The 13525-nt window shown below is 44.8% G+C and overlaps 1 long non-coding RNA gene across 1 annotated transcript in view; it reads right to left on the bottom strand.

Moving 5' to 3' along the window:
* The window catches only part of LOC147718167 (uncharacterized), an 85558-nt gene extending 72318 nt beyond the window's left edge, over positions 1-13240 (bottom strand). Inside the window, exon 1 of the long non-coding RNA XR_015295558.1 lies at positions 13077-13240. This is a non-coding gene — a long non-coding RNA (uncharacterized LOC147718167). The remainder of the gene's footprint in view (positions 1-13076) is intronic.
* Between the last annotated feature and the right edge of the window lie 285 nt (positions 13241-13525).

Below are 13525 nucleotides of genomic sequence, written 5' to 3'. Positions count from 1 at the left end.
ACATAACATTAATTAGTAAATTATATTTAACATTGTGGAAGTGGTTTGTAAGTATGCCAATGAAACCTTTACACTATTTCTGGACCAGCATTAATGTAAAACATTCAGATTTTTTTTTTGCAAATATGTTACAGATCTGAATGCCTTCTTGATGGAACCTAAGTAAACAAGCATTGAAAACGCTATAGTTTTGGTGTGATTTTAGGCACATGTCCATGATATTACATGTAATCTACCATCTCTGTCTGTGGAAGCAGTATGTGTGTCTCTGCTCAAATGATTTCTCTCTATCTACAGGTCAAAAACATGCCACCTATATATAAAGAAGATATAAGGATAATTAGTAAATTATAACTAACATTGTGCAAGTGGTTTGTAAATATGCCAATGAAACCTTTACACTATCTCTGGACCAGCATTAATGTCAAACATTCAGAATTCATGGCAAATGTGTGACACATCTGAATGCTTTCGTGATGGAATCAAAGTAAACAAGCATTGAAAATGCAATAGATCTCGCCCTCAGTGTCACATATACTGTTGGCAGTGACCGGCATGGTACATTATATCTAAAATCCAATTAATCTGTCTAAGATTACACTGTGAGTGAAGCTTGAAATAAGGAGCAACTAGAGTGCTAACATTCTAAATTTATGGCAAATGTGTGACACATCTGACTGCTTTCTTCATGAAAGCAAGGTAAACTAGCATTGAAAATGCAATAGATTTGGTGTGATCTGAGGCACATGTGTACGATATTACATGTAATCTACCATCTCTGTCTGTACAAGCACTATGTGAGTCTCAGCACTAATTATTTCTCTGTATCTACAGGCCAAAAACAGGGCACCTATTTATAAACAAAATGTAATATTAATTAGAAAATCGTTTTTGACAGAAAGCAAAGCACATGTAATGTAAATGAGCCTTTTGTTGTATCCTAGTGTTTATATTGTTTACTTATTGTAATTGCTATGTAATATGTTTGTAGTGGTGTATAATATGTTATTTTTTTGTTTTCCGCAGATTATATTCATCTATACAAACAAACACAAAGATGCCTTCTAAAACCAGAGCAGATAAAAATTATAAACGGAAATTAAGGTCTAAGGAAAAAGAAAATCAAGAAGCAACCAAAATAAAATCTTCAGAGAAAAAGAAAAATGCTCCTATTAAGCAAAGTAAAAAATTTCTGAGGAACTTATTCAAATGTCAAGCAAACAAAAGTTGTTTACCTAAGAAAAATGAAACACCTGTAATTTTAAAAAAGACAGGATATCCTTCTAAAAATGTTAGATATGTACAAGGAGACAATATCTTGCAAAGAAATACAAGAAGTAAACAATTTTCTCACATTCGTAGACAAATGTTTTACAACAGAATTGTTTTAAATTTATTAAACAATATCAAAACGTATAAAAAAAAGACTGCTTTTTACAAGAAAAAAAACATAGTTAAGATTGTGGATGAAGCATTTAAAGTGAAAAATAAATGGTTTAGTTTAGTAATGAATAGAATTTGTGCACTAGATAAGATAATCAATGTGTTCAAATCAAAATGTAAGTGGAGGAGAGTAATTAATCAAACTAATTTCTGTGATGTTTTTTCTGGAGAATGGAAGCATAGTTCAAGTTCTGAGCCATATTTTAATGAAGAAAGTTACTTTCAAGATAATGATTTGGTGCATGCTGTTGACACCAGTGGTCGAGCATATGAGGTGAAGGATGGTTGTCCGGTTGAAAAAGAAGAGATTGTGTCTCAACATACAGAAGAGGTGTTAGCAAATGAAGATTGAGGGAGATGTCCTAAGGCTCCAGTGTATACATGGAATTGTAGTAAAATTTGTAGTGTTCGACAGGAATCAATTGATTTGTTTTGCAATTTCTTACGGACATATACTAAGAAAAGTGTGAAACAAAAAATGAAAATTTTACAAGACTTAGATCCTTGTAGACTGAGAGAAAAAACGGGTTTGCAAGGGCATTCATTGGCTTGTCTTTCAAGAAAAGTATGTCAGAGTGTTTTTCATCATTTTAGGATGTTAGCAGTGCATCATAATAAAGTGAGGAAATTAGTGAGAAGGTTGTACGATGCAAAAAGTCCAGCACTTAAACTAAAACAGTTAAACAGTGCTCTTTTGCATGGAACTGAATTAGATGTCAAAAACATTTGTGATGAAATTGAGTCTCGTTACTTTGGTGAAAAAGAGGTCAGTACAGAAATTGGTACACTAATAGAAGGTAATGTAGAAGAGAATGAAGAGATTTTAAGTACAGAAAATTTTGAAAATGAAAATATAAAGTTTAAAGTCAGTTCAAGTAAAAGGCCTAATTTTTCTTGGGTTTGTTGTCGACGAACTCATAAGCATCAGACTAGATTAGTTGATTTATATGTAAAAAGTGAAAAGATAAATAATAATGAGTGGAAGGATTTTGCTACTTATTTGTTGGTAGAAAATTGTTTTGATTTGGGCTCTGATCAACGTATTTGTACATATTGCTATAATAAATTAAATGAAAATAAAATGCCTGCTAGAGCTGTTCATAATAATCTGGAGTTGGTAGACATTCCTTCTGAATTAATGGATTTAAATACCTATGAGTCTATTCTGATTCAATGTGTGCATCCTTTTCAGGCTATTGTTCGCTTGGAGCTTAAGACTGGGAAATTGCCTCCTTCAGATTTACAGAGAGGATTAAAGGGAAGTGTTGTTTAATTGCCTCTAGATTTTAAGACAAATCAATATGCTTCCAATTGGCGTTGAAAAAGTAGAAGAGGAACCTCTGGTTATTCTAGTTAATGGTAAAAGTAAGAAAATCTGGCAAGAATTAGTGGACGTTAGGAAAGTCAAGAAGGCAACGTTGCATTTGGTAAAAAATAATCAGACTATAGAAATGTGTATCTGGGAGAAGTAGAAACAACAAACTTGCTTCCCTTTTTCAATAAATTGCTAATGGGACGAACAATACTGGCATAATGAGGTATGAGCTTAGAGTAATACTCACAGAGTCCCAAAAAAGACTTCACACCAGTTTTGTCTGTGGGAGTGGCAGCATTAGAAATGGCCTCTAGGAGTCCACGTCTGGGCTTATTCCGTCTTGTGTGAGGATATGTCCTAAGTATTCCACCTCTGTGCAAAAAAACTTACACTTTTCCAATTTAAGAACAACACCATGCTCTTGAAAAAGACCTAACACTTTACGTAAAATTAAGTCATGTGAATGAGAATCTTTTGCAAAAATAAGCAAGTCATCTCGGAACACCAACACTCCATCAACTCCTCTGAGGATGTTACTCATTACACGTTGAGACACCAACGCAACGGAAGCTAATCCAAACAGCATATGTCGATATTGAAACGTCCCCAGAGGAGAGACAAAAGCTGTAAGGTGACGTGACTCCCGATGAAGTTCGACCTGGTGATAGGCACTAGCCAGATCGAGTTTTGTGAAAAACTTAGCACCCTTGGTAGAAGCGAAAAGATCGTGGATTTTAGGAAGGGGATGCAAATCAACCCAAATTTCTTTATTTACTGACCTTAAATCAACACAAACACGAAGTTGTCCACATCTCTTCCTCGCCACAACCAAGGGTGAAAGCCATAACGATGATTCAGCTGGTTCAATAACACCCTTTTCACATAGTTGTTTTAACTCATTGTCTAAATCTTCTTCACACCATAAGCTACACCCCTCAATTTATGTTTTACCGGCAACGACCCTTCCTTAACAATGATTTTGTGTTTAAATCCCTTTATTCTTTTGAAGTGACTGAACTTCATTAGGACAATCAACAACAAGAATCTGATCTTTAGTTCCTGGCCTCAGAATCATCTTGAAAAGAACCTGGTGGAACCACCCTAGGATGTTGAGACCTTTAATGGCAACATAGATTTTACCTCTGATTCTCCTCCCTTTGAAACATATTTCTTCCTCAAAATAGCCCAGAAGGTCAATCCTTCGACCCTCATAAGATACCGGTGTGCGGTCAGGAAGAAGAAGAGGTTGAGTACCTTCCCATGTTTCAGCAAAAAGCTTTTGCGTAATCATAGTTATTTTAGCACCCGAATCCACAAGTAGTTTGACACATTTAGACCCAACTTGAATATCTACTATAGGATCCACACAGTCTTTAGGATCACCTTCAACAACATCATCATGCATAAGATCAGTGACTACAGACACTATTTCACTGTCAGAAGAGGAATCAGAGTCAATTATACATACTCTAGGCTTTTTGAAATTCTTTTGTCCCTTCAAATTGAGACAAACTTTAGCGAAATGCCCAACCTTCTTACAATAATTACATGTGATATTGGAAGCAGGACAACGGGAACCTTTGGAATGAGATAAATTCCCACATCTTATACAAATATTTGAGTCAGTAACGTTGAACTTAGATTTAAATGACTTAGAAGAGTTGACGTTCTTAGACTTTAAAGGCTACTTAGACGTCTTGACAGAAGAATTAAGATTAATGGCGCTAACAGGTTCAATAATTTTCTCTTCCATCTCTTTTAGGGAAACCATAGATATCTCGATGCTCTTGGCTAATTTTATGGTTTCATCAAGAGAAGGATCACCCATGGAGAGCAATTTTTGTCTTATATTTTTATCCTTACAATGGCACACAAATTGGTCTCTAATGAGTTGGTCGGTGAAATCATCAAACCTGCAGTCACCAGCTAACTGTCTTAGAGCAGAAATGTAAGAGTCAACATCCTCATTGTCAGATTGCTTTCTTTTGAAAAACTTATTCCGGAGTACCAAGAGGCTGGGTTGCTTGTCAAAGCGTAATTTGAGTTTTTGAACAGTCTCAAGATAAACATCGTTTAAAGCAGGATCACCCACTGGAAGTTCAGGAAGATGTTTAAAAACTGATCTCCCTTCAAAACCCAGAGAGTGTAGTAACAGATATTTCTTCCTATCAGCAGCAAATCGAGATGCACCAATAGCTCCTAAGTAAGTCTCAAAGGCATCATGCCACACTTCCCACCTTATTGTAGGTTCACCAGGGGTATCGAGAAAGGAAGGAGGAGGATTTACAGATTGTAAAGCACACATAGTTTGAGCCCAAAGGTATGATAAAAAAATAAGAATATATAATAAGGAGAAAAAAAAACAGTAACATAAACAACTACTTAATACAAAGTACGTTGATTTAACTGCTTCTTACCAACAAGAATGGAGCTGTATACATCAGTGTGAATAAACAATAAAAATGACCAAGGAACTAAACACACAAGTGAGCTGTGTATATCAGCGTACGATATACAGAAAAAAAAATTGCATCAACTAAAGTAGCTAAACACACAAATGAGCTGTGTGTATCATCGTGTGGAATGGAGAAAATAGCTGCGTGAAGTGTGCCTTGAAAAATGGTGTCAACCAAAGTAGCTAAATACACAAATGAGCTGTGTGTATCGGCGTGTGGAATGAAGAAAGAAAAAAACTGCGTGAGCTGTGCCTTAGAAGAAGATGGGATGCGCAATCTTACAGTGCCTTTGAAGTTGAGCTGTGCGCATCAGCGTAAATAAGCATAATAATGAGGGCAAAATAACCGCTGACACACACTGAGTAGAGAAGGGTTTCCTGAAACTCTTGTTTCTGATAATGGGAAACAATTCATTTCAAAAGAGTTTGAAGATTTTTTGTCCATCTCTTGTGTGAAGCATAGTAGAAGTTCTCTATATCACCCTCAGGGAAATGGACTTGTTGAGAGAATGAATAGGGTTGTTGGTGATTATGTGAAATGGGCTAAGGCCAATAATTGTGATATTTTAAAATCACTTATTAGCATGATATGGTTCTATAGAACTATTCCACATTCAACCACGAAGGTTACTCCCTTTGAATTGATGAGGGGAAGAAAGCTGAGTACCTCTTTCTGTCCAGGATGGCTGTCCAAGTGGGTTAAGAATGAATCTGATGTGGAAAAGTTGATGTGCTTGGTTAAAGAAGGTGTTTCTATTACCCAAGGGAAGCAAAAGGAGAGTTTTGACACAAAAAGGGGTTCAAAATTGACCACGTTGAAGGTTGGGGACATAGTAAAAATAAGGAAATCTACTCATGTCAACAAAGGGGAGAGTAAGTTTGGGGGTCCTGTCATAGTTGTGAAAATTGTTGGAAACGCTATTCAAATTGAAGGGGGTTTTTGGTGGAACTTGAGCAAAGTTGCTAAGGTTAATTGTTCTAATCAGAAGCTTTTACCTAAAATCAACAATGAGTATCTTTGTAATAAGAAAAATGTTCCTGATTCGATCAGGAAGAGTTCACGTTCTATTGTTAAACCTATAAGGGTCAGAGATCAATTTTTCAAGTTTTGTTGTTAATGTTTCATATTTAGTTTATAGGTTTATTGTTTAATTTTTCTTTTTCGTTTTTTTTAAACCAATAGGGTTTGTTTATTTTTGTTGTTTTTTTTGTTTAAGAAGGGAAGGTAATGTAGTAAGCTGTGATGATGTATTTATTTAAGAGCATTCTAGTGGTGCTTAGTTACTGTAGAATGTGTTAGAATCACTCTTGAGCTGAAGACTGTTGGATCCAGTTGAATTATTCTGGCTCCTCAGCCATGTAACCTTAAATAAATACTTGAAGACTTCTAACAGCCTCCTGGCAATTTACTACATAGTGCTATTCTTGCATGCTAGCGAATGGTGATTACTAGCACAGAGTCCTCCTCCTGAGTAGGCTTTGGACTACTTTGCTTCGCTACCATAAGAGGGTCAGTGCTACAAAGGAGGTGCTTGGTTCCCACAAAGGAGAAACTGTGGACTTATTACTTGTCTTCGCTTCCTTGGGTCCAAGGCGTTCTTCCATCCACTACTGGGAGGTGCTGTGGGGCTCTGGGCATCTGAGGTGAGTCTCGGGTGCCCACAGTCTCTCTTGCCCTTGGCAGCCTGGGGGATCTTTGCTCTTGCACTTCCAACACTGGGAGCCGTCTGCTCTCGCTCCGAGGACTGGTTTGATTTGGAGGCCTCATTCTGGAATCTCGCTCCACACGCTGATGTTGGGGTGGATGCCCCTTGAATGACTTCAAGTTCCCGGTTCCTGGCATTTCTATTATCTCTAAAATGGCCGCCCAACTCCCTGTTACATCTGAGTCAAGTACAAGACCCCCTCCTCTACTAAGGATTCCTCCCTCTATCTAAAATGGCTGCCCCCTGCTCTTCTTTAGATTAACTGGGTAGATTGTTTCTTCCTCCTACCCCTTTACCCTATCACCTTACCCTTCCTTGCTCCCTTCACCTGTCCCCTATGTTCTTTAAATGCTTTTCTTGATATTTATATAACTTGTAACTGATGTAAATTTGTAACATTATTGTTCCTCATGTAATACGCTAGCTCCTATCTCCTCTCCCCTGAATCTCTCCCCTTGCCTGCTACACTGCCTAGCCCTCTGTCGTTTGTGCCCTTTGACTAAGCACTCCTTCTCCCCTTGTTGGGGAAAGATCCAATATTTATACTCTGGAGTCGCAGCAAACCCGCTGAGAGAGTCCACAGAGCCAAGGGAGCCACTAACAGCTGAGGTATGGTATGGCACCCCTTGCCAAAGCACTCCCTCTCCCCTTTTTGGGGAAGGATCCAGTATGTAGGCCTTGGAGTCTCAGAGACCCCTCTGAGAGAGTCCACTGCATAAAAGAAGCCTCTCAAGTTCAAGTTCAAGTTCCAGAATTTGTATAGCGCACTACTCACCCAGAGGGTCTCAAGGCACTTGAGGGAGGGGATGCATTATTTATCGAATAGCCAGGTTTTAAGTTTGTTTCTGAAGGAAATGTGGTTCTGTGTGAGGCGGAGGTGAGTGGGGAGAGAATTCCAGGTCTTGGCCGCCAGGTAGGAGAAGGATCTTCCTCCCATGGTGGATCTACGGATGCGCGGTACTGCGGCGAGAGCTTGATTGGAGGATCTTAGTTGGCGTGTGAGTGTGTAGAAGGACAATTGTGAGTTTAGGCATTCGGGTCCTAGTTTGTAGAGGGCCTTGTGTGCGTGGGTGAGGAGACGGAACGTTATTCTCTTGTTGACGGGAAGCCAGTGGAGGTCTTTCAGGTGGCCGGTAATGTGAGCTTGGCGAGGGATGTCCAATATGAGTCTGGCTGATGCATTTTGGATGCGTTGGATTTTTTTCTGTAATTTGGCTGTGGTTCCGGCGTAGAGGGTGTTTCCATAGTCCATTCGGCTAGTGACCAGTGCGTGGGTGACAGTCTTTCTTGTTTCGGTGGGGATCCACCGGAAGATTTTTTTGAGCATACGAAGTACGTTGAAGCATGAGGATGAGCCGGTGTTGACTTGTCTGGTCAACGAGAGGGAGGAGTCTAGGATGAAGCCTAGGTTAGGTGCATGGTCTGTGGGTATGGGTGCTGTGCCCAGGGCCGAAGGCCACCATGAGTCATCCCAGGCAGAGGGGGATGACCCTAGGATGAGGACTTCCGTTTTGTCTGAGTTAAGTTTTAGGCGGCTGTTTTTCATCCATTCGGCTACTTCTTTCATGCCTTCATGAAGATTGGTTTTGGCGGTGTTGGGGTCTTTGGTGAGGGAAAGGATCAGCTGGGTGTCGTCAGCGTAGGAGATGATGTTGAGGTTGTGTTGTCGCGCGATGGATGCGAGGGGACTCATGTAGACGTTGAAGAGGGTGGGACTGAGTGATGATCCTTGTGGTACTCCGCAGATGACTTCGGTGGCCTCTGATTTGAATGGGGGGAGTCGGACTCTCTGAGTTCTCCCGACGAGGAACGAGATGATCCAGTCCAAGGCTTTTCCTTGTATTCCGACGTTGCTGAGGCGTTGTATGAGGGTGCTATGACAGACTGTGTCAAAGGCGGCGGAGCGGTCGAGTAGGACGAGGGCAACTGTTTCTCCGTTGTCCAGTAGCGATCGGGTTTCTTCAGGAGAGCGCTGAGTTCTGCGTGTTTCTAGCTTTCTGGGAAGGTAGCGGAGTTGAAGGAGCAGTTGATTACATCACGGAGATGGGGTGCGATGATGGAGTCTGCTTTGTTGAAGATGTGGTGGGGACAGGGGTCGGTTGGCGAACCTGAATGGATGGAGTTCATTAGGCGGATGGTGTCTTCAGTGGTGATTGGGCTCCATGCGCTCAGGTTGCTAGAGAGCGGTTTAGGTTCGGAGGTGGGTGGAGTGGACTGTTCTTTGGAAATGTTCTTGAAGCTGTTATGTATGTCGGCGATTTTGTTGTAGAAGAAAGAGGATAACGAATCGCAGAGGTCTTGGGAGGGAGTAATGTCGTTCGAGGCTGCGGTGGGGTTGGTAAATTCTGTTAGGATGTGGAAAAGTTCCTTGCTATTATGGGCGTTGTTGTCGAGTCGATCCTTGAATGCTGCTTTCTTGGTGGATTGGATCAATTGGTGGTGTTTGCGGGTGGATGCTTTGAAGGTGGTCAGGTTGTCAGTGGTTGGGTTTTTTCTCCATGTTTTCTCGAGAGTACGGCATAGTTTCTTGGATTTCTTAAGGTCATTGTTGAACCAGGGGGCCTTTTTGCTACCTTGTTTGGTTTGGTGATTTTTCAAAGGTGCTAATTCGTCAGCGCTGTGAGTGATCCATTGTTTGAGTTTGGTGGCAGCTTCGTTTGGGTCCGATGAGAGGGTGGGAGGGTTTTGGTTGAGCGATGTGAGGAGTTGGTCAGTGGTGATTTTGTTCCAGTTTCTTTGGGGAATAGGTTGTGGGGGGTTGTGGATCGTGGTAGTTTTGTAGCTGAAGTGAACACAGCTGTGGTCCGTCCAATGGAGAGCTGTGGTGTGATCAAAGGAGATGTGTTTGCAGGAGGTGAAGATAGAGTCGAGCGTATGTCCGGCTACATGGGTGGGGGTGTCAACGTGTTGTTTGAGTCCAAGATTGGCCAGGTTGTCCAGAAGGGTGGTGGTGTTGCTGTCGTTTTTCTTTTCGAGGTGGAAGTTCAAGTCTCCCAGTAGAATGTAGTTCTCGGAGGGGAGGGCATGTGGGCTGATGAAGTCAGTGATGTCTCGCTGAATTGTTTATGGGTTCCTGGTGGTCTGTAGATGAGGGTGCCTCTAAGTGTGGTCCTGGGGTCGGTGTGGATCTGGAAGTGAAGGTGTTCGGCGGTAGCGAGGTTATCGTCGAAGCTGGTCGTGATTCTGATGGTGTTCTTGTGGACGATGGCGATGCCTCCTTCTGTTTGGTTGGTGCGGTCTTTTCGGATTATCTTGTAAGCGTCCGGGATGGCTATGGCGATGTCGGGTGCTGATGATGCGTTCATCCAGGTTTCTGTAAGGAAGGCGATGTCCGGTGACGCAGTGTTGAGTAGGTCCCAGAGTTCATTGGCGTGTCTGTGGATCGAGCGGGTGTTTAGCAGGATGCATTTCAGGTGGTTAGAGTCGGAGCTTTGTTTGGGGGTCGTGGATTTGGTGTGGGTCTTGATGCAGGCGAACTTGCAGGAGTGGCAGGCGAAAGGACCGTGGGCACGTTCAGGGGCAGCTTCGTAGCATTGTGGTGTGCGTCCGTGGTTAAGGGCTAGGAGGGTGGCGGCATCATACGTTATGTGGGAGGAATGCGGTTTGCGGGGGCAGGGGGTCTGGTGCTGGGCGCGGTGCAGGCGCGGACGGGCGTAGACGGGCTTACCTTTGGCGCACCTTCGGCGCGCATGGGGCGCGACCTCTGCGCGTGAACGCTGCACGCAAATGCATCTGTCATATATGGATAGTGAAAGGGGAGGGGCGAGGGAGGAGCAGCTGGGAGGCGGGTGCGTGGTGGAGAGGGCGGGCTCCGAGGCACAACAACAACAGAAATGGTGGCAGAAGCGAAACCGGAAACCGGTTGGGGAATTAAGTAAATAGCGCTGTGGGCAGGGAGGCGCTAGTGAAATGGAGCACAACTTTAATTATAAAATTTGGCAGTGCGAGCGCTAGTCAGGGCAAAGCGGGCAAATGCTAGAGGTAGGGTAAAATCGTCAGTCAATGCGAGCAGGCACAGTGAGATGTAATTGATTCAGGGCAGCAGAGCAGCGCTACGATACCCAGGTAGCAGAGCAGTCAGCAGAGCATCACAGCGTTGGTCAGGCAGCAGTGTGGCACAGCGTTGATCACAAGACACCAGGGGCCTTGGGGAGCGACCGCTTCTGACGAAGTCAGGACGGTCACAGCGCTTCAATCGGTGGGGAGAGCTTTGCCACTCAGTGGGAGGGAGGAGCAGCTGGGAGGCGGGTGCGTGGTGGAGAGGGCGGGCTCCGAGGCACAACAACAACAGAAATGGCGGCAGAAGCGAAACCGGAAACCGGTTGGGGAATTAAGTAAATAGCGCTGTGGGCACGGAGGCGCTAGTGAAATGGAGCACAACTTTAATTATAAAATTTGGCAGTGCGAGCGCTAGTCAGGGCAAAGCAGGCAAATGCTAGAGGTAGGGTAAAATCGTCAGTCAATGTGAGCAGGCACAGTGAGATGTAATTGATTCAGGGCAGCAGAGCAGCGCTACGATACCCAGGCAGCAGAGCAGTCAGCAGAGCAGCACAGCGTTGGTCAGGCAGCAGTGTGGCACAGCGTTGATCACAAGACACCAGGGGCCTTGGGGAGCGACCGCTTCTGACGAAGTCAGGACGGTCACAGCGCTTCAATCGGCGGAGAGAGCTTTGCCACTCAGTGGGAGGGAGGAGCAGCTGGGAGGTGGGTGCGTGGTGGAGAGGGCGGGCTCCGAGGCACAACAACAACAGAAATGGCGGCAGAAGCGAAACCGGAAACCGGTAAATAGCGCTGTGGGCAGGGAGGCGCTAGTGAAATGGAGCACAACTTTAATTATAAAATTTGGCAGTGCGAGGGCTAGTCAGGGCAAAGCGGGCAAATGCTAGAGGTAGGGTAAAATCGTCAGTCAATGCGAGCAGGCACAGTGAGATGTAATTGATTCAGGGCAGCAGAGCAGTGCTACGATACCCAGGCAGCAGAGCAGTCAGCAGAGCAGCACAGCGTTGGTCAGGCAGCAGTGTGGCACAGCGTTGATCACAAGACACCAGGGGCCTTGGGGAGCGACCGCTTCTGACGAAGTCAGGACGGTCACAGCGCTTCAATCGGCGGAGAGAGCTTTGCCACTCAGTGGGAGGGAGGAGCAGCTGGGAGGTGGGTGCGTGGTGGAGAGGGCGGGCTCCGAGGCACAACAACAACAGAAATGGCGGCAGAAGCGAAACCGGAAACCGGTAAATAGCGCTGTGGGCAGGGAGGCGCTAGTGAAATGGAGCACAACTTTAATTATAAAATTTGGCAGTGCGAGGGCTAGTCAGGGCAAAGCGGGCAAATGCTAGAGGTAGGGTAAAATCGTCAGTCAATGCGAGCAGGCACAGTGAGATGTAATTGATTCAGGGCAGCAGAGCAGTGCTACGATACCCAGGCAGCAGAGCAGTCAGCAGAGCAGCACAGCGTTGGTCAGGCAGCAGTGTGGCACAGCGTTGATCACAAGACACCAGGGGCCTTGGGGAGCGACCGCTTCTGACGAAGTCAGGACTGTCACAGCGCTTCAATCGGCGGAGAGAGCTTTGCCACTCAGTGGGAGGGAGGAGCAGCTGGGAGGCGGGTGCGTGTTGGAGAGGGCGGGCTCCGAGGCACAACAACAACAGAAATGGCAGCAGAAGCGAAACCGGAAACCGGTTGGGGAATTAAGTAAGTAGCGCTGTGGGCAGGGAGGCACGGAAGTGGACGTGGGCGTGTGCACCTGCATCAGAGCGCAGGGGATCCTGGTGCCTGTAGTCCCCCCTCTCAACGGCCGCACAGATGTCAGGAGCAGCGGCGGCGGGGGGGACCAACAGATAATGCTGCCGTGTGCTGAAGGGGACTAGGACAGAGTTCAGTACTCCCATGATATTGCCTTTCCTGGAGAACGGCCGGGAGAAGCCTGGGACAAGAGCGGGGCCGTCCGTGACTGTCCGAGGCAGGGCTGGGCCACCCTATTAACCTTTTCTAACCCAGGACACTCAGGTGACTTTGTACACGGATACTGGGACCGGGGCATAAGCTACTATTTCCCATACAGCGGCAGTTTAGGTACTAACCTGACTTCAGCTATCACAGTATTGGTTTGTTCGAACAGCAGGCTTGGGGGTGTTATTATCTAGACATTTCGCTTGCATACCTGGTGTTTCCCCCCTTCAAACAGCCAACAAATGCCCCTGCAGTGCTCGGTGTTGCTTCAATGGAGCCCCGCTCCACCAAAGCTCAGCCTGCCTTTCAAGCGCCTCCGGGCGCGGAAGTGGGCGTGTGCGCCTGCATCAGAGCGCAGGGGATCCTGGTGCCTGTAGTCCCCCCTCTCAGCGGCCGCGAAGATGTCAGGAGCAGCGGCGGCGGGGGGGACCAACAGGTAATGCTGCCGTGTGCTGAAGGGGACTAGGGCAGAGTTCAGTACCCCCGCGATATTGCCGTTCTCCAGGAAGCCTTCAAACAGCCAACAAATGCCCCCGCAGTGCTCGGTGTTGCTCAAAACTCAAGAGTGGCTTTGCACTACGCCTGAGTCAAGTTAGATCTTTATGCTAATTTTGAATTAATTCCAGGGAGATGTTTCTGGTTTAGCAGACAGCAAAAGTG

This window comes from Lissotriton vulgaris, chromosome 4_2, assembly GCF_964263255.1.
Source record: "Lissotriton vulgaris chromosome 4_2, aLisVul1.2, whole genome shotgun sequence".
NCBI lineage: Eukaryota > Metazoa > Chordata > Amphibia > Caudata > Salamandridae > Lissotriton > Lissotriton vulgaris.
The sequence above is the reverse complement of the archived record's forward strand: the minus strand, read 5'-3'. Positions and strand labels throughout refer to the sequence as shown.